Source organism: Marmota flaviventris, chromosome 1 (genome assembly GCF_047511675.1).
Source record: "Marmota flaviventris isolate mMarFla1 chromosome 1, mMarFla1.hap1, whole genome shotgun sequence".
NCBI lineage: Eukaryota > Metazoa > Chordata > Mammalia > Rodentia > Sciuridae > Marmota > Marmota flaviventris.
Genome location: NC_092498.1, coordinates 122,817,633 through 122,838,661, shown reverse-complemented (window position 1 = coordinate 122,838,661; position 21,029 = coordinate 122,817,633). Strand labels below are relative to the sequence as shown.

At 37.1% G+C, this 21,029-nt stretch overlaps 1 protein-coding gene and 2 pseudogenes across 1 annotated transcript in view; 2 read left to right on the top strand and 1 right to left on the bottom strand.

The window, feature by feature from the left end:
* Positions 1 to 21,029, bottom strand: part of LOC114084216 (immunoglobulin lambda-1 light chain-like) — an 878,674-nt gene that overhangs the window by 486,929 nt on the left and 370,716 nt on the right. The gene's annotated exons all lie outside the window — the stretch shown is intronic.
* LOC114107641 (carnosine N-methyltransferase-like) lies at positions 225 to 2,013 on the top strand (annotated as a pseudogene).
* LOC114107645 (KH domain-containing RNA-binding protein QKI pseudogene) lies at positions 11,320 to 12,362 on the top strand (annotated as a pseudogene).

Here is a 21,029-nt window from a genome sequence, read left to right as displayed (position 1 = left end):
TCCTTGAAGGAACTGCAAGATAACAAGCTCAGTAGCTGAAGATCTGTCAGAGCCCAGTGTGGAAGGAGCCCTGAGGGTAATGGGAGTGGAGTGCGTGGCTTTCTGGGGGTTGGTATACAATAGGCCCTACTGGGTTTTCAGTTGCCAGGAGCAGCAAGGCAGTGAGGCCTAAAGCCATGGAGGCCATATAGCAAAACCAGCACCCTCCACGGACCCCCTCTCAGCTGTGCCAGGGCTGCAGAGGAGGTGGACACAACCATGGTGGAAGCAAGAAAGTGGAAGTGCTTCTCTGCTGGGCTTTTGGGCTCTGCCTCAGCACTTTAGGCAGCAGCAAACACTCACAGCAAGGAGGAGGAGAGCTTCCAGAGCAAGCACTTTTGGAAGATCATCTATGCCTTCCGCTATAATGGCACCTGTATGCATGAGCCAGTGAACCAAACAAAAAGACAGTTTACATCAGTTCGAGATAATCAACAGAAACTCCTTGCTCAGTTTCTTCTTTACTTGGACAAGATTTAAAAATGCATGGATTATAATCAAGAAATATTACTGATCATTGTGAATGATTGCATACATATTTTTGAAAATAAAGAATATGGAGAAGATGATAGATACAGTGTGGCAATTCCAATATGAGTCTCTCCATGCTGTCCCATCAATGACCCAGAGGGACTTTCTTCTTTCTCTTCTGTTAGAAGAGAGGATGTTTAGTCTCCCTTGTGTGGGCTCTCTCTTGTCCAGTGAGGAGGCCCACAGAACAGGGTAGAGGAGAGTGTGGCTGCAGAGTCGCTAATCAAGACCTCCAGAGACCAAGCTGGAAGCAGGTCTGATTTTATTGTGCAGTTACCATGTATATATATTCAGACAGTAGCTAAGCAGATTACAAGCAGCCACCAATACAATTTCTGGCCAACTGTCCCTGCAGCAACCAATCAAAGAGTGGGCTGTGGAGCAAGTGCAGGGACTGCAACATGCAGGGTTGTGCCTACAAGGTAAAAGGTTTGCAGCTCACACGCTTAGCATGGGGGAGTGGTTTGCTACTCAGACACCCTTAACATATGCCATGTATGCAGTACTCCATGCACTTGTCCCCACACTCCATAGCAATTCAGTTCTGGACCTCTCCTGAGTAAAGATTGCTTAACTATATTGTGGTTTTAAGATTAATGAACCTTAATCTATTGGGTAATGTGAGACCACCATAATTTCTTTCATTTAGCATCTCAAGCTTCACTTGAATCCCTAATGAGGGGAATGGAAAGATTATGCCAGCCTCAACATTTGATATGGATAAGTTTTAATCCACATTGAAATAGTTTTTGAGAGACTAAAGTGAAACTAGAAAAGTAGAAAGCCAACTGCCAGCCAATCATAAAACTAATTTTTTTTCCAAAAGAGAGATGCTCCTTAAGTAAATATTCTGGTAACTGGTGCTAGATTAGGAAAACTGGACTGGGAATAGCTGTGCTAGGTCATGCTTGTCAAGAATATGAATGGAGATTTTTTAATGCTCTTTTCTTCCAACTTTTTTCTGAACAGATGTTCTGAAATTAACAAATATAAACTTTATCCCTTGGATCCATCAGTTTAGCAATAACCAGAGTTTAGCTGATCAGATATGACCCATAACCTTCCCCTGATATTGACCCCTACATTCTTCTTCTTGGTTTTAACTTTTCTATGTCAGCAGAAGATTTATTTAAAATGCAGTATTTGGGACTGCATTGCCACCGGTTTCTTCATAGGCACAGCTCACAATGTGATTGACTATATTGATACAATATGGAAACTATTCAAGCCAGGTAGAATTTGGATAAATCTTGGTCCTCTGTTGTACCACTTGGAAAATTTGGCAAATGAACTTTCCATAGAACAAAGCTATAAAAAATGATGTTCAGCAACAGATAGAGGTGGAAAAAAGAATCCATATTGTCAACATATACTGTGAAGGATCTCTCTATGATGAAATACTACTATGAACTTGTCTTATTTGTGGTATGTAAGCCACAATAATGGTCTTACTTGATATCACCAGAAAAGTTTACTAAAACAAATCCTGAGATAAAAACTCAAAATCAACTATCAGAGATAACAAGACACAACCTCAAATCAGTGGTGCCTTCTTATTCCTAACAAAATTTAGAAATAGTGTATATTCTCTTAAAATGTCTATTGTTTTTTTTTCAGAAATATATTATGCTATGAAGATTTGTATTACATAAGTAAAAATAGAGGAAATAATCTTCATGTTTAATTTTTCATTGAAGCACACAATTGACTTTCAGCAGAAAAAAATCTAATCTCCAGTATCTTCATGAAGCTGTCACAATTCTGCCATATTAATTATTTGTTACTATTGAAGTTCACAATAATCTCCTTTTTATTGTTTTATGTTCATTTCATATGCTGTTTTTAGAAGTCTAAGGGTTCTTTTATATTCAACATGTGGAATTGGTATTTTTTTCACTTTCTTTCTGAATAATCTATATATAAAATAAGTATTTATTAATTTTTCATCCAAATTTGTTGACTTTATTTTTTCTGGTTCAGGTAAATTTAGAGAAGAATCAGATATTTCATTTTTACGAAGTGTTAACCTTAATTGTATCATTAATCATTAAAATGTAATTGAGAAATTAAGTCTTTCATCCACATTAAATGGAACAATTTATGAAAGCATATGCATTATGGATCACTTTGAAATGTAAGGGATCTCAACATAATTAAGGCATTCTAGGTAAGCCTTCTTAAAAGTAGTGCTACAAGAGTGGAAAATAAAAATATGCCCATTTAAAATGTATGATTTCAAACGGGAAATAAATACAGTTTGTTAGTGTAATATTTTCAATCATGTCTTTTTTTAGATTACCAAGATTATGAAAGCAAGCACTTTCTTAATTATATACTAGGAAAAACTGTAATAATGGTTTTAATGTGTAAAATATTAAGTATGAAATTCAGGGATAACTTATCACCCATAGTTTGTCCTTAAGTGCAGGTATTCATGTAATTTCATTTTAACACCAATTTTGTTTCCTGATAGATGGAGCCTAAACATTATATATGCTGCTGTAAATTCCTATGTCTAGCAGATCTTTATTGGGGGAGTCTTTCTTTCTTTCTTTCTTTCTTTCTTTCTTTCTATATGTTTCCACGTATAAACAAGGCAGCCATATTATTCCTAGAACAGTATTCAATCTTTTAAAAAGATGCAAAATCTGTTATTTACAATAGCATTTGTGAACCTATAAGACACTATGCTAAGTGAAATAAGCAGAGAAGGAAATGATCTTCCTTAGAGGTAAAATCTACCCAATTAAACACATTGAAGCAGAGAGTAGAATGGTAGTAGCCATTTTACTTTCGTTTTTTGTTTTAGTGTTTTTTTGTTTGTTTGTTTGTTTTTATTTTAGTGTTTCTTATTCTGTTTCCAATAGCTTGGAAAACAAATATGAATAGTGTTTTAACCTTTCCTTGGAGAAAATAAGTTATTGAATATTTTCACAGATTATTATGATTGCTTTAGTTATCTCTTTGGCAATTTGGATTAGAGGGACTTAATGTGATAGTGGCATAAATGTCATGGTTTTGATAAGAAAACGTAATTGAAAATTTTAGACCACTATTGTCTCATGGATTGTGGGAATCAGTACTGGATTTAACATCTTTGTGGTTGAGGGCAGGTTCTGCATACAGTGAGGGAGCATTTTTATCTTGACTCTTGTTATGCAGGATAGGGTTCCATGGAGCTAATTTGAGTTGTCAATTTAGGGAAATCTGAAACCTGAGGTTTTTAAATGCAAAGTAAAACTATGATGTTTTTGTGTTCCTCAGTACTTGGCAGGCATATATTTGGAAGGAATTCTCATTACCTATATGAATGAAATTGAAATAAATTAATTGCAAACGCAAAATTATTATTTAAAGAAAAAAAGAAACTTACAAAGGAGTATAAGTATTTAACAACATCCACTGAACAGCAAGAAATGCATGCAGTTTTGAATAATTTTAAAAATGTCTTTTATACAATATAAAGGAGTAGAGATAATACCATGCATCCTATCTGATCATAATGGAATGGAACTGAAAATCAACGATAAAAGAAGGAAGGAAAAGGAATACATCACTTGGAGAATGAACAATAGGTTACTGAATGATCAATGGGTTATAGAAGACATCAAGGAGGAAATTAAAAAAATTCTTAGAGATTAATGAAAACACAGACACAACATATCGGAATCTATGGGACACATTGAAAGCAGTTCTAAGAGGAAAATTCATTGCTTGGAGTTCATTCCTTAAAAAAAGAAAAAACCAACAAATAAATGATCTCATACTTCATCTCAAAATCCTAGAAAAAGAAGAGCAAAACAACAGCAAAAGAAGTAGAAGGCAAGAAATAATTAAAATCAGAGCTGAAATTAATGAAATCGAAACAAAAGAAACAATTGAAAAAATTGACAAAACTAAAAGTTGGTTCTTTGAAAAAATAAACAAAATCGACAGACCCTTAGCGATGCTAGCGAAGAGAAGAAGAGAGAGAACTCAAATTACTAACATACGGGATGAAAGAGGCAATATCACAACAGACACTTCAGAAATACAGAAGATAATCAAAAATTATTTTGAATCCTTATACTCCAATAAATTAGAAGATAGTGAAGGCATAGATAAATTTCTTAAGTCATATGATCTGCCCAGATTGAGTCAGGAGGATATAGACAACCTAAACAGACCAATATCAATTGAGGAAATAGAAGAAACCATCAAAAGACTACCAACTAAGAAAAGCCCAGGACCGGATGGGTATACAGCAGAGTTTTACAAAACCTTTAAAGAGGAACTAATACCAATACTTTTCAAGCTACTTCAGGAAATAGAAAAAGAGGGAGAACTTCCAAATTCATTCTACGAGGCCAACATCACCCTGATACCTAAACCAGACAAAGACACTTCAAAGAAAGAAAACTACAGACCAATATCTCTAATGAACCTAGATGCAAAAATCCTCAATAAAATTCTGGCGAATCGGATACAAAAACATATCAAAAAAATTGTGCACCATGATCAAGTAGGATTCATCCCTGGGATGCAAGGCTGGTTCAATATACGGAAATCAATAAATGTTATTCACCACATCAATAGACTTAAAAATAAGAACCATATGATCATCTCGATAGATGCGGAAAAAGCATTCGACAAAGTACAGCATCCCTTTATGTTCAAAACTCTAGAAAAACTAGGGATAACAGGAACATACCTCAATATTGTAAAAGCAATCTATGCTAAGCCTCAGGCTAGCATCATTCTGAATGGAGAAAAATTGAAGGCATTCCCTCTAAAATCTGGAACAAGACAGGGATGCCCTCTCTCACCACTTCTGTTCAACATAGTTCTCGAAACACTGGCCAGAGCAATTAGACAGACAAAAGAAATTAAAGGCATCAAAATAGGAAAAGAAGAACTTAAATTATCACTATTTGCAGATGACATGATTCTATACCTAGCAGACCCAAAAGGGTCTACAAAGAAACTATTAGAGCTAATAAATGAATTCAGCAAAGTGGCAGGATATAAAATCAACACGCATAAATCAAAGGCATTCCTGTATATCAGCGACAAATCCTCTGAAATGGAAATGAGGACAACCACTCCATTCACAATATCTTCAAAAAAAATAAAATACTTGGGAATCAACCTAACAAAAGAGGTGAAAGGCTTATACAACGAAAACTACAGAACCCTAAAGAGAGAAATAGAAGAAGATCTTAGAAGATGGAAAAATATACCCTGTTCATGGATAGGCAGAACTAACATCATCAAAATGGCGATATTACCAAAAGTTCTCTATAGGTTTAATGCAATGCCAATCAAAATCCCAACGGCATTTCTTGTAGAAATAGAGAAAGCAATCATGAAATTCATATGGAAAAATAAAAGACCCAGAATAGCAAAAACAATGCTAAGCAGGAAGTGTGAATCAGGCGGTATAGCAATACCAGACTTCAAACTATACTACAGAGCAATAGTAACAAAAACAGCATGGTACTGGTACCAAAACAGGCGGGTGGACCAATGGTACAGAATAGAGGACACAGAAACCAATCCACAAAACTACAACTACCTTATATTTGATAAAGGGGCTAAAAGCGTGCAATGGAGGAAGGATAGCATCTTCAACAAATGGTGCTGGGAAAACTGGAAATCCATATGCAACAAAATGAAACTGAATCCCTTTCTCTCGCCATGCACAAAAGTTAATTCAAAATGGATCAAGGAGCTTGATATCAAATCAGAGACACGCCGTCTGATAGAAGAAAAAGTTGGCTACGATCTACATACTGTGGGGTCGGGCTCCAAATTCCTCAATAGGACACCCATAGCACAAAAGTTAATAACTAGAATCAACAAATGGGACTTACTCAAACTAAAAAGTTTTTTCTCAGCAAAAGATACAATAAGAGAGGTAAATAGAGAGCCTACATCCTGGGAACAAATCTTTACTCCTCACACTTCAGATAGAGCCCTAATATCCAGAGTATACAAAGAACTCAAAAAATTAGACAATAAGAGAACAAACAACCCAATCAACAAATAGGCCAAGGACCTGAACAGACACTTCTCAGAGGAGGACATACAATCAATCAACAAGTACATGAAAAAATGCTCACCATCTCTAGCAGTCAGAGAAATGCAAATCAAAACCACCCTAAGATACCATCTCACTCCAGTTAGATTGGCAGCCATTATGAAGTCAAACAACAACAAGTGCTGGCGAGGATGTGGGGAAAAGGGTACACTTGTACATTGCTGGTGGGACTGCAAATTGGTGCAGCCAATTTGGAAAGCAGTATGGAGATTTCTTGGAAAGCTGGGAATGGAGCCACCATTTGACCCAGCTATTCCCCTTCTCGGTCTATTCCCTAAAGAACTAAAAAGAGCATGCTACAGGGACACTGCTACATCGATGTTCATAGCAGCACAATTCACAATAGCTAGACTGTGGAACCAACCTAGATGCCCTTCAATGGATGAATGGATAAAAAAAATGTGGCATTTATACACAATGGAGTATTACTCTGCATTAAAAAATGACAAAATCATAGAATTTACAGGGAAATGGATGGCATTAGAGCAGATTATGCTAAGTGAAGCTAGCCAATCCCTAAAAAACAAATGCCAAATGTCTTCTTTGATATAAGGAGAGTAACTAAGAACAGAGTAGGGTCGAAGAGCATGAGAAGAAGATTAACATTAAACAGGGATGAGAGGTGGGAGGGAAAGGGAGAGAGAAGGGAAAATGCATGGAAATGGAAGGAGATCCTCAGAGTTATACAAAAGTACATACAAGAGGAAGTGAGGGGAAGGGGAAAAATAATACAAGGGGGACAAACGAATGTCAGTAGAGGGGGCTGAGAGAGAAGAGGGGAGGGGAGGGGAGGGGAGGGGGGATAGTAGAGGATAGGAAAGGCAGCAGAATACAACAGACACTAGTATGGCAATATGTAAATCAATGGATGTGTAACTGATGTGATTCTGCAATCTGTATATGGGGTAAAAATGGAAGCTCATAACCCACTTGAATCAAATTGTGAAATATGATATATCAAGAACTATGTAATGTTTTGAACAACCAACAATAAAAATTATTAAAAAAATGTCTTTTATATACTGACTAGTATTTTTTACAACTTGTATCAAAACAAAGGAACTTTTTCTCAAAAAGACAAAAACAGATTGACACTGGTGGATTTGTTTTGTTACCTATTATTCATGTTTACTATCAGGGATAATTCTTTAGTAATGTTACCTATATTTCTAAATAACAGATACATTTTAGTTAAGTCAGAAGTTATTTACTTCATTTGTTTTATTTCTCCTTCATATCATGGATATTGATTTTAAATGTTTTATATAAATTTGCATCACTTTTTTCTTGTAGCTCTTTCAGTTAATATATTCTAAACTTGAAAATGTGGTACCAATCAATAATAAAAGTGTCACTGGAGAATTTATTTACTTTTGTATTCCTTATATTTAGTTTTAAGATACTAAAGTATATAAGCCTTAACATTTTTTTCTTAAATTAGCTCTAAATACAAATGATTTTTTTTTTCAAAATTATCAGTACATTAGCTCTGTTACCTCTATTTTTTTTTCATTCCATATTATGAAGTGGTGCAGATTTAGGGAATGTTAAATGAGCAAGGTGATATATATATATATATATATATATATATATATATATATATATATATATTATAAAGAGAAGCTGTATAAATCACAGTCTAAAATTATGAAGTTTGGGAACTATAAAGTGTATTGTATTTATATGTAATCCTCTTTCTAAAAGTTGCCACAAAGGTTGATTTGGAAACTACAGATGAGCATGAAATTCCTTGCAATTTAATGTGTATGATTGACTTAATTTTTCTTTAATATTAATTTTCTTGAATTTCATAGACAATTGCTATGAAGCTGGAAAAAATAAGCTTGATAATCATGATTTGAAAGAGGATCTTTCTGTTGCTTCAACTGTGAGTTGAGCTTACAAAGGATTTTCCTGTGTTGTAACAACATGATGAATTTCTGAACAATTATTTAAAAATACAAATTTTACTATACTTGCAGATGATGTTTTTTTTTAAAATTTAATTGGTTCTTTCTAGTTATACATAACAACAGGGTGCTGACATAATTATAAAATCATGGAATAGAATTTGCTCAAATTGAATTCCCACTATTCCCCCTTTCCCTCGCCTCCTTCCTCTGTTCCCCTCTCCCTAATCCACACATCTTTCTGCTATTTACATTCAGTTTTTGCTTGCTTTAATTAGTGTCTTGTGGATATACAAATATTGTGAAATAGTTTTTCTAAAATGATTTAATTATCTAAAACTAAACAACAAAAACCTAGCTTTTGTTGCAACATTTTTATCTGTATTCAGGTAAAATTTTCAAACAAAAATTGTATGTTTTAAGGAGTACAATGGGATGTTTGGATGTTTATATACATTGTGAAACCATTGCCACTATTGAGCTAATTAACACATACACCAGCTCACATACTTGCCTTCTTTCTGAGTCTGTATGTTGAGAACCTTTAAGATCTACTCTCTCAACAAATATCCAGATACAATATTACTAACTGCAAGAAGCTTGCTGGGGATGAGCTCTCCAGAGGTTACTCATTCTGCATGAATGAAACTTGAAAACTTTCAACCAACAGTTTCCCATTTTCCCCAACTCCAATCATCTGGCTGTTACCATTTTACTTTCTGCTTCTATGTGTTTAATTGGTTTAGATTTCACATCTAAGAAAATTTCCTTGTCCATTTATTTCACTTAGCATAATGTCTTCTAGGTTCACAAATTCTGTTGTAAATGACAGGTTTTTCATCTTTTAAAAGACTGAATATTGTTCTAGGAATAATATGGCTGTCTTGTTTATACATGCAAACATATACATTTTAAAAATGCCAAGAAATTTGACAATAATTTTTCTCTACAAATGTTAAAAAGGTTTATCAAATTGACACCTACTTAAAGGGAACGACTACAGGTTTTGTTAATGTGGTAGCAGTTGTCTCCTAAGAAAGACCACAAGTGGAGGAACAATAATTAAGCAAAAGATCACAATCAGGAAATCTAAGTACAAAGGAGGTGATGAGAGAAAAGACTCATTAAAGAATGAATCTAGAGCTAGCAAATGCAGTAGACAGCTGGCAAATTCATAAGCATTGCACAGAAATTTCAGATGGAAACTCTGGTAAGCTGGAACAAATTTGCTAAATCCTGACACTCATAAAAATTCACAAAACTAATTTCATATCAAAGTGACCAACATAAATATATGAATTCCATTTCCCTCAAAAGATAATGCAGGGAAAGAAAGAAGAACTGAATAATGCCACTACAAAACACAGAAGTTTTCAGCCTTCCTAGGACTTATTTACTGAGTAATGTACTTTTCTAAAACTGAAGGAAAGGTGATCAGGAAAGATAAAGTATAGAGGTTCATGGGATTAGACTATGTGGAATGAAGGGAAGGAAGGTGGGCTGGGAATAGGTAAGACAGTATAATGAATGAGCCGTAACTTGCCTATGTTCATGTATGAATACAGGACCAGTGTAAATCCACATCATGTTCAACCACAAGAATGGGATCAAAATTGTAATGGGTGGCACTCCATATATTCATAATATGTCAAAATACACCCTACTGTCACATATATTTAACAAAAATGAGAACCAAACGATGAAATGGGATTAATGATCAGAATGAGAGAAGTGTATGGACAGAAATCAGGAGAGAATAAGCAGACATTGGAAGATTACTTCAGTACTAAGAAGTACAGCAGAAGAAACAGTGGAGGTTTGGCCTGACAAGAAACAGAAGGTTAAAGAGAAGGAAATATTTCAAAGAAATTAAGTAAGAGATAATGAGAGATCTGACCCAAAATGCCAAAAGCCAAAGATAATAACCACAGGAGATCTAACAGGTGCTAAAATGAGAAAAAAAATATAAACAAAGGTTCAAAGCAAATATTAAACACTAATTCAAATTATTTTTTTTCTGGAAATAAAACAATGCTTTGGGCTGGATTTTTCAAGAGAATTCTAAGCACTGACTGGGAAGGATGATACCCTATCGACATCTGGCCTTTAAAGAAGAAAAATCCTTTGTTGCATCTAGAATACAGGAGCAAATGATGTATGAATAAATGTCAAGTAGAAACCCCTCCTCTTCGAGAGAAACCCTCTTCACCTGAGGGAAATAGAGCAAGATACTGAAGAGTCTCAAGGAGAGCTGTGGGGAGCCATGGATTTGATAACATCCAAGCTTCTTTATAAGAATAAATGCCCAGACATCCAAGGTGTCATGGAAGACCTCTAGTAATATTGCTCCCATTATTGAATTCAGTCAATAAAAATCCCTATAGTGCCTTTGATATGACAGATTGCGAGTGCTAAATTTTAAGTTACTGTGTTCAATTAAGAGAAAATGGGAGAAGCATTTGTGGCGCTACAACAGGAGAGGCGCCCTGGCCCCGCACCAGCATTGGCCTGCCTCCACCTCCAGCCTTGCAAGAGAGCTCCATCCAGGTGGCCTAGGGTGGCCTAGGGTGGCCAGAGCACATTGGGAAGAGGTAAGTGAGGGCTGCTGCATTGGGCCCTGTGCTGGTGCTCTTGCAGAGCTGGATGTGGAGTCTTCAGGGATGGGCAGCCATGGATGGGCAGCCAGGGCTGGACCCCCACCTTGATTCCTCCTCTCTGGCGCCAACTGCTGGGGCAAAGGGTGGAGTGAACCACGGATCCTGGAATATGGTTGGGGAAATGGAAACCAAGAAGAAGCTGAAACCCATCCCAGATTACCAGATGCAGCTAAGGAACAACAAGAAGCTCTTGAGAAGCCTGTTCAACTTCTTTGGGATCTTCAACCACCTCCAGCAGCTGCTGGAGGAAGAAATTATCAGAGTATAGAAAGGCATGTACATACTGAATGTCAGTACAGACAAAATGAGCACAGAATCACCTGTTTTGCTGTGAGATCTATTGTTCAATTAGAGGAAAAATTTATATTCCTGTGAAAGAATGCCCACATTTTAATTTTGTTACAAGAATCTTTGGACCCAGAGGACATACAACTAAACAGCTTGAAGCAGAAACTGTATGTAAAATAATGGTCGGAGGCAAAGGCTCAATGATGAAAAGGAAGAGGAACAAGTTAGATGCAAACCCAATCGGGAGCATCTAAAAGAACTACATATACTAATTACATATACTAATCACTGTGAAAGATGCTCAAATCAGAGCAGAAATAAAACTGAAGAGAGCAGTTGAAGAAGTGAAGAAACTACAGGTACCTGCAGCAGAAGGAGAAAACAGCCTGAATAAGATGCAGCTGATGGAGCTCCTGATTTTGAATGACACCTGCAGAGATTCTAATGTTAAATCACCATCCCTTGCCTATTCTCTTGTGGCCATATCCCAGGCTGCTCCTAGGATCATAACTTGTCTTGTGCCTGTCCTCCCACCAGCTGCTTTGAGTACTCTTACCCAGCTGACCCTACCGTAATGCCTTTGATTGGACAAATACAGACCTCTGTTATGCCAAAAGGAACTCCTCAACCAATTGCTGCAATAGTCCCTTCAGGGCCTGAGGCTGGGTTCATTCTACATCCCCTACAAATACCCTTACATGGTTGGCACCCACTACATCAATCCTTGAGTGACCTATTGAACACAGTGGTGTATTAGGTGTGGTGGCAACTAAAGTTTCAAGGCATGATGTAATCATAGAAAGCTGCCACTGGCAACTAACCTATGAACTTCTGACCTCTGAACTCTTCACCCAGTGATGATTCAACCATGCCTGCCTGCTAATCATTTAATGGTAATTGCCTCTGCTTGCCTGTGATCAGTGTTGTGAGCTGAGGCGCTTGTTTGTTTGTCTTACAATCCAATCAAAAAGAGACAAAGAAATTGTTGTTCTCCAACTCAGCTTTTGTTTCCTCCGTTTGGGTGAAAGTGGTTCTAGAAACTGCGCAGAATAGAAGTAAAGCAATAAAGCCCAATTTATCCCACAGCACTGACCATCTTTCAATGTGCCACCCCCAAGCAAGTGGCAAGAAGGCCTCCTTAAGGAGGGAGACAGATGGCCCCTAACTACTCAGTGACAAAGGCAGTTACTGTGAGAGACTTCTAGGAACCTTTTCTTCTCATGTGGAAGTCAAGCTGTCTGAATGAACTGCGTGATGATGCATCATGCATGAATCTTCTTCAGTAAGGTAAGTCATTGGTGAAGTGATTCAAAAAATATTTCAAATTTGATGTGTGGTTCAATTGCTTCAGTGCCCCTCCAGAACAAAACTGCAACACTCTTTTTAAAAGATGGATATCTAAGTTAAAATTACAGAAATTTTATTTCATATACCCTTAAAATTTTTTGAGAGTAAGGTACATGCATTATGTTACATTACTGGGCAAAATGTTCAAGTATTTTTTTAAACTTCCCTTATAGAAAAGAACCATTAAGGATGTAAAATGTGTGCTTACATATTGCTGTGTTCATGTAATGAATTGTAGGTAAAACTGTAGTGCATTGAACATATGAACATATAATAGATACTTTTACTATACAAAGGTGCTAGTGAAGAATAAAATGTATAAGTTTTTGGAAATTTTATACTTTCAAGTGATATAAACAAGAAAAATAACAGAGACCCTTTATTTCATTAAATGAAAAGGCCAAAAGAGCATTTTCATCTTTCTTTATTTTTTAAGTATTGGAATAAGTCTAAAGAAAAGAAAGTGCCTTATTTTCCTTGATGGCCATTTAGTCCAGTGCCTTGTAAGATCAGCTCCTGCCTCAGAATAAAAGTTAATGCTACTCAGTCACCTCATATGTGAACAAAGATGTGAAGGGAACAAATGAATCGAGGGCTTGAATTATATGATTTGTGCCACATTACCTTGAGGCAAATTTGCCAAATATGATACTGTGAAAAAAAATGATAGCTGTTATAATATCTGACTAGTAAGTTTTTAAAAACATATCATAATTTAGTACTTTTTTGTTACAACCTTCAAAGCCAACCCAAAGAATTTTGAGATAAAAATTATGGGTGATCTGAACAACAGTTGACAGAAAAAAATTAGAGCCTTATTCTATTAGGAGAAGGGGTGTTTTTTTTTCATACTGGAGATAATAATATACCTATCAAAATTTTCACAAATATGAATTTTGTGATTTTCATTCCAGACAACAGTGTTTTTAAATGATCCAAATTTAACCAGACTTGTTGATAGCATACCAGGTAACTTGCATAGTCCATCTCTGATAGCTTCAGCAATATCCCTCCATCTTTCCACATATGCCCTTTTTTGCAACTTTTTTTTAACTTTAAGAGAATGTGAAAAAGGAGCATCATTGTGCATATGAATACTGATTCAGTTTAAACCTCCAAATTCTCATAAAGTAGTTTTATATTTCAAAATTTGCATATAAAGCCTATATCTAAACACTAGAGTAAATGATTAACTGCTCAGTACCAAAGGTGGCAAATCTCAAGTGACAAATATTACCTTATCTACTCTTCCCTCTTCCATACTTTCTTGTCTTCTCAGTCAATGTTAGCAGAAGCTCAGTTAGCACCTTCATAATGACCTCTCTATAAAGTTGTCTCACTTCGATCCATTTTTCAGTTTGTGTCCTATGCAATAAACAGTCGTTTTGTATTCTAGCTTTGGTTTAATGTTCCACTGCTCTTTCTGTTACACATACCTTTGTTTTGATTTATTTACAATATATGCTGTGTCATTATGATTTTTATTTGTTTACTGGCTGAATAAATTTGTGAAACTCAAACATTTGAGGTGATAGTATAAATGATACCAGTATCTTATACAGCTTCATCTTAACTATGTTAAACCTGGACATTTAGATGTTTATCAAAGGGCTTTTATGGGGAAGGAAGTAAATGTATGACATAACAGATGTGTGATATTAATGAGTAATGTTGGCTGTGAACAAACTTTTGAAAATTTAGTTGAAAAAATATTGGATCAACAGAAAAAAAAGTATGATTTTGAAATATGAATGCCTTGGTTCTTAGTATTATAATTGTTTATTGAATTTATTTTTTATTAAAGTATGTAGTTTTTAAGTCTTTTTTTCTGACAGTATTATGCAATTTTTAGCCTGGGCAATTGGGTGTGTCACTGGTGTGTTACCATAGAGCTGACATGTGTTTTTTGTCTAGTGTTTATTATCTTAGTAGCTGACATGCTCTATACATACCATAATAAAAGTAGTGCCTATGAGAAACCTGTATTTATAGTCATGGTTACAAGTTTATAATATATTTTTCTATCTTGTATTATATATATGCAATATGACATTTAAAAATAACTTTTTCTTGATTGAAAAAAGAATACAACATGCAAAATCCACAATTTGATAACTGAAAATTGTCAATTGTTTTGCAGTATGTTATTGTATTGAGTGTCTTGACTTTCTTGGGCTTTTAGTTAGTTAGATAATAAATGAACACATTAATTAGACACCTTTGAGTTTTAGTTGGGTTTCTGCAATAGACAGTCGTTTTGTATTCAGCTAGCTTTGCATTTTAAGTATTTGATTCTTTGCTGTTTCCATTAACCCATAGCATTATTTTAATAAATGTTTTAATACAAAATTAAATGTAAAATAAAATAGGAAGGTGAAGATATGGGAGGAGAGGAGTGTTGGTGATGGGGGTACACTAGGGTAACTGCTTAGTAACTCATTAAGATCAACCTCAAGGAAATCTACCTCTGTTTAGTGTGTTTTCCTGTGATGCTTTATTTTATAAATGGGTAAATGTTGTTTAATATAAAGCTTTAACATTAAATACTATCATTTAATTTATTTAACAAAGCAGACATAAATCTGTACAGTTCTACATGATACAGAACTGTGTATCATGTGAGAGAGGAAAACCAGCAAGGCAGCTCCTGCACCATGTCCTGATGGCTAATTCTAGCTTCTCTATACGGCAAGCTTCACCTCTTCTGAGCCCCGGGACCAAAGATTGTTGTCCTCCCAGGTGTCCTCATAGCAATCTGTAACAAAGAATCAGGTGAGGGGTAACTTGGGAGGAGTTGCTGTCCAGGAACAATTTTCCTCAGGTTATGCAAGGTGACTTTGGGCCCTGATCTCCACTGAGACATAGTCAGGGAGCACTGAGGCTAGTATGCTGCCCTCAGCTGAGGGTGTTGTCTGTGGGCAGAGTGTCTACGAATGTCCTCAGGAGCAAATTCCCATGGACATTCACCTTCAGAACCTTCTGAGGCTGCTCCCCTAGAGAGTGAACATGAGGCAATGAGAAGGGTTCTCTAGGACATTTGGGTGTAAAGGCTGAGTAGCACACATCTGGCACCCTGAGGAGCAGCACCTGTGATGACACAGGGTGGAGCAAGGACCCTGCTCCTCTAGCCCTACTCTCTATAGCTCCATCCTCAGACAGCTTCCTGCACTGATTTTAACCATAATTGTACCTCCCCTTGCATGGTCATGGTCACATGCAATAGGGGCCACTTCAATGCTCTCCTTGCTTCTGATGGATTGCATAAAGTGCAACAAAGAATGTTAGAGGAGCAGAGGAGAATATGTGCACTTATCTGACTTCTGCTTTCCCTCCCATTCTCTCCACATTCACATTTCCTCTTCCTAAACTTATTTATCACCTTTGCTGCCTTGAGCCCATATTTTAAGTCAGGACAGGATCCCTGGAACCAGGTTCCTGTTGGGAGAATTACTTTCTAATTGTGTAATCTTGACATAGGAAAGGAAGGGAACATCCATGTATAATCAGAGCCAGCAAGGGCAAGAGAAGCCAGTTGTGCAGAGATGGCTAGAACAGAGAGACACTTGTGTCCCATGTATCAGGAAAGAATGCAGTGTTTTTGAGGTCCCAAAAGCTCAATGCATGGCCATGAAGGTTTACTCAGGATGATTTGGTGGTGCAGTGTGAGGTAACAAACCAGGGAAAAACTAAGAAAATTGATGTAGAGAGATTTAACAGACATTAAAGTCCAAGAACTTCAAATATCTGAATAAAAATTCACCTTTAGAAAACTCATAAAAAGTTGGAAAGAGGAAATATGGAAAAACTACAAAGAATTTCTACATAAGAAAGGATAAATAAGAGACTCCAATAGAAAATCAATTACTTGCAGATTTCTGGTCCTTTTCTCCTCATCCTCATCCTCAGAATCTGTTACAATGTCTTCTCTATGGATGAAGGCCATATTTGTGAAGAAGTGGCCTTGGATAAAGGAAAGGCAGAGTTAAAGTCAAGGTGAGAACTTGAGTTGTTGCTGCTTATGGTGTTCTGTAGCCCAAAGTCAAAGCTCTCCATTCTTCCTCTTGTCTGCACTCCTGTCTCCTGGCCTCCATTACCTCACCTCTGCAATGAGGAATAGATCTGGGATCCCAAGAGCTCTTTTTCAGTTCACATCTTACCACTGTACTCAGTAGTGATTTCTGTGCCATCCTGTTCCTCCAAGAGGAAGCCACTATCTCCCTGTGTTTCTGGACATAGGGCTCTTGAATACGAGCAAATTCAGATTTTTCCTTCTAGTCCCAGGGTTTAGAAATTAGATGAGGACCGGAGGTGAGAAACATGTTCAAGGATGAGCTTCTCTTACTCTTTTATAGGAGAACACAGAGGCCTGTCCAGGTAGCACTGAGGAAATTTTCTTTAAATCCTCCAAATGTGGAAATGTTTTTTAAATTAGGAGTATACAATAAATAGAAGAGAAAGTGCTGCTATATGGACAGAATATGCAGAGGGAATTTATCCACTGTATAGAAAACTTTAACTCCACATTCATAAACTACCACTTAGAAAGTGTTTCTCACTAGATTCCTTCCATTACATTGTCAAACCCAAAGCCCAGATCTAAATTTTTCATGCACAATTCCTAAGAAATGTCTGCCAATGTAAGCCAACCTATTTGATGGTTAGTAGAGGAAAATGCAGGGCAGAGTGGGTCTTATGGGGAAGATTTTGTTTAACTGGCAAAGCAAAAGGATATTATAAACAGAATGCTCAAAGTAAGTATGTCTACTAATTCTTATTCCTATGTAATTATACTATGAAAGCAATACATATTTTCTGTTAACTTTTATTTCATACCCATTCCTCAGTCTTCACAAAAGTAGGTGGACTAAACTTCTACCAGGAAACCTTTCCCATTGGATCATACCACAAGGGCTGTTCCCTAAATGCAGGCTCTTCATCCTCACTGCTCTAGCAATATGCTTGGCTGTACATCCCACCTTTAGAGACACAAACATCAGCAACATTAATTAAGATTGTCTCACGCTTTCTTCCACACCAATTAAGCTCACAATGGGTGTTAGGGTTGGCTGTTGGTTGTCCGCCACAGGATCCTATGATTTAGACTTGGTTCTCAATGTGGCCATGGTGAGAGTTGTGAAGCCTCTAAGAGGAGGGGTCTGGTTGAACATGACAAGGTCATTTGAGGGCATCAGCCTCAGAGAAAATAGAGTTTTCTCATACCCTTGTTAGATTCTACTTATATTAAAAGAGCAATTGGGACCTCTAATCCCTGCTGTCTTCCTGTCTCCTCATGTGATGTCTCCTTCCTGCACCCATGATGACCCCAAAAATCATTACACACAATTAAGAGGAACTTCACAAAGCCAAGCAGATGCCAGTGCCACATTCTTGAATCTCCAGAACTGTAAGCTAAACACACCTGTATAAATTATGCAGTCTCAAATGTTTTCTTAATACCAAGAAAAACATGGAAACACTAATATTAATAGTCAGGATCACCCTGGTCTCTCCTATAATTTCTCAGACCCTCTATGAGCTCTGTAGTTTCAGAAGCCTCCAAGATGCTACAAAGAATTACAAACTTTCAAGAGAGAGAGTGGAGCTAAAGGAGTGAAATTTCAAATTCTTACTTCCACTGGCACAATATCACTCTCTTCTGGAAACAGATCAAATTGTGATGCAGAAAGTTTGAGGAATATGAATTCATGCAACAGACACTGTGCCAGAATCAGATGAGCTGCCTACAACAAAATGTCTACTGGGCACTTGAAATGTGGAACTAGGATGAGGCTCTATATGTTAAGTATCGAAATTTAAATTAAATTAAATTAGCACATCCATGTAGTTACTGTCATTTTGAATGGCAAAGACCTGGAATTCAAAGATGAGGAAGACATGACTTTAATTCCCTTGGATTTCATTGCAGAGGTGTTTGCTAGACTAATAATACAATTCACTTGTAAGTAGATTGTGGACACATGCCAAAGGGCCAGACATTCTCTGAGGGACTAAGAACACTACATCAATGAAGTCAACATTCAGATCCAGATGGCTCCCAGCAGGGTCTAGCACATCCTGCCTAGAAGTTATGAAAACTGTCAGAGTAAGGGTAGGACAACATGCTATCTTCTTAATTCCTCTACCCTTTCTGCCTGATCCTGGTTAGATCCCAGGTGAATATCTGGCTCAGTGTGGAGCCCAACACTCGGAAAAAGTGAGATCTTAGCACAGAGAGGTATTCATCCAATGCTCATGGGATCTAAGAAGAAGATACTCTGCACAGGGCTGAGCTCAGGGATGAGCAGGAATGATAAGGACAGTGGTTCCACCCTCACAATGACCTGTCAGTGTCAGTATCCATGTATGTATAATGGGAAGGACCTAGGTAGCATTTGGATCTGACAATGTGAAGATTTATCAGAGACACTGTCAAAGTGATATCCTCCAGGCCATACAGGGAGCAGCAAGAACGTAAACTGTGGGATGGGATCAGACACCATTGCTATGCTGACCTTGTCCTTCACTAGAGCCCATGTGCCTGGTCTGCAACTAGATGTGTTGCAGCTGTTGTAGCAAAGGCCCATGACATCCCTCCGTTTTAAACATGTTTCTCAGAAAGCAGTGTCTACAAAAGGAACCATCATAAGGCAACTTCCAGAATCAATTGAAACATGAAAACTGAGTCCTGCCTCAGCTTCAGGGAACTCAGGCCTGGACATCTCCTATATCAGACTCCCACTATAAGTGAGTGCAGCATATTGTGGACTTGAGAGTCACTGCTCAGGAATGATCCTCTCTAGAACTTTATGCTTAAAATGGGTTTGGGAAAATGAATTCTGAAGCCTTTCACAGAAAATGTATATAAATGAGAAAAACTGTCATGAGTGAAGTGTTATGAACAATAAAATGCCATTACTACATTCAGAGGCCTAAGGACTGGTGAGGACAGAGTTGTTTCTTTTTTTTGCAAATCAATTTCTATCACCACCCCCTCACTTCTCATCCGCCTGCAGAAAGTGGGAATCACTGAGATTCTGCATACATAAGGGAGTAAGACCATCTTACCCTTGGCATCATCTACATTATACACTAGCAAGAGAGTGAGGCCAGGATGGATACCAGTTATGGTTCCTCTTGAGTCCTCCTGTAATTAAAAAAAGGAGTCACTGTGAAGATCAAGCCATGCTCTGTCCTGTGTGCACAAGTCTTTTGTTTACTTGGTGACATTAGAAAAGCAGATGAGAAAGTGGTCAAGTCAAGGGAACTAAAAAACAAAAACAAAGCAAACCTACTCCCACCAGAAGACACAACTTCTCAAGCGTGATTTGTATCTCAGGTATTTTAATTGGCAATTATGGAATTCTTTTGCCAGGAGGGAAAATTGCTGCTGAGCACAAAGCTTGCTAATGTACAGTATGTAGCTGATGCTGGTTGTTGTTAATGTTGCCTTCAGTGAGGTCTCAGTTGGCAACAGACTCCCCCTTGAGAATCTCCCCATTGAGAAAACTGTGTGTGTCATCTCCAAGAAATCATATCATGTTACAATAGAAAGAGAAAGTAAAGAGCAACATTTGTATTTCAGAGGAAGATAAGCAAACTCACCATGGCATTTTATGGGTCCTCCTGACCCATGTGTTCTGCAGGAAGTGACTGCACCATACCCTTTGAGGAAACTAGGAGGATACAGAATGATGGTTATTATAGTTTTGTTATTGATTAGGGATTATTCAGGGCATTTCCTTTATTTTCTTTTTACTTTTTTTGTGGTACTGAGAATTGAACCCAGGGCCTTGTGCATGCAAGGCAAACACTGTACCAACTGAGCTATATCCCCAGCCCCTTCAGAGCATTTCTTGATATGGACTTTAGTGAAAATGTATGGCAAAAAGAGGAACAAGAAACAAATGAGAAACAGAGCCTTTGGTTTTACAACTATACTGCAACCATGCGGGCTATGTATGTTTTATATTTTGCAGCCCTAGGGGGATATCTGCCTACAGAGATGACCACTGTGGCCACCTTACAATAATGAACAATATTTCAGATCTATGTAAGGAGATATGATTACACAACTATATCAGAACAACCTGCAGTGGGGAAGTGTGTTTGAGTGATGAATACAGTTCTCTATTCCAGAGCATCAACATTGGGGCCCATTACTGAACACTTATTGCCTCT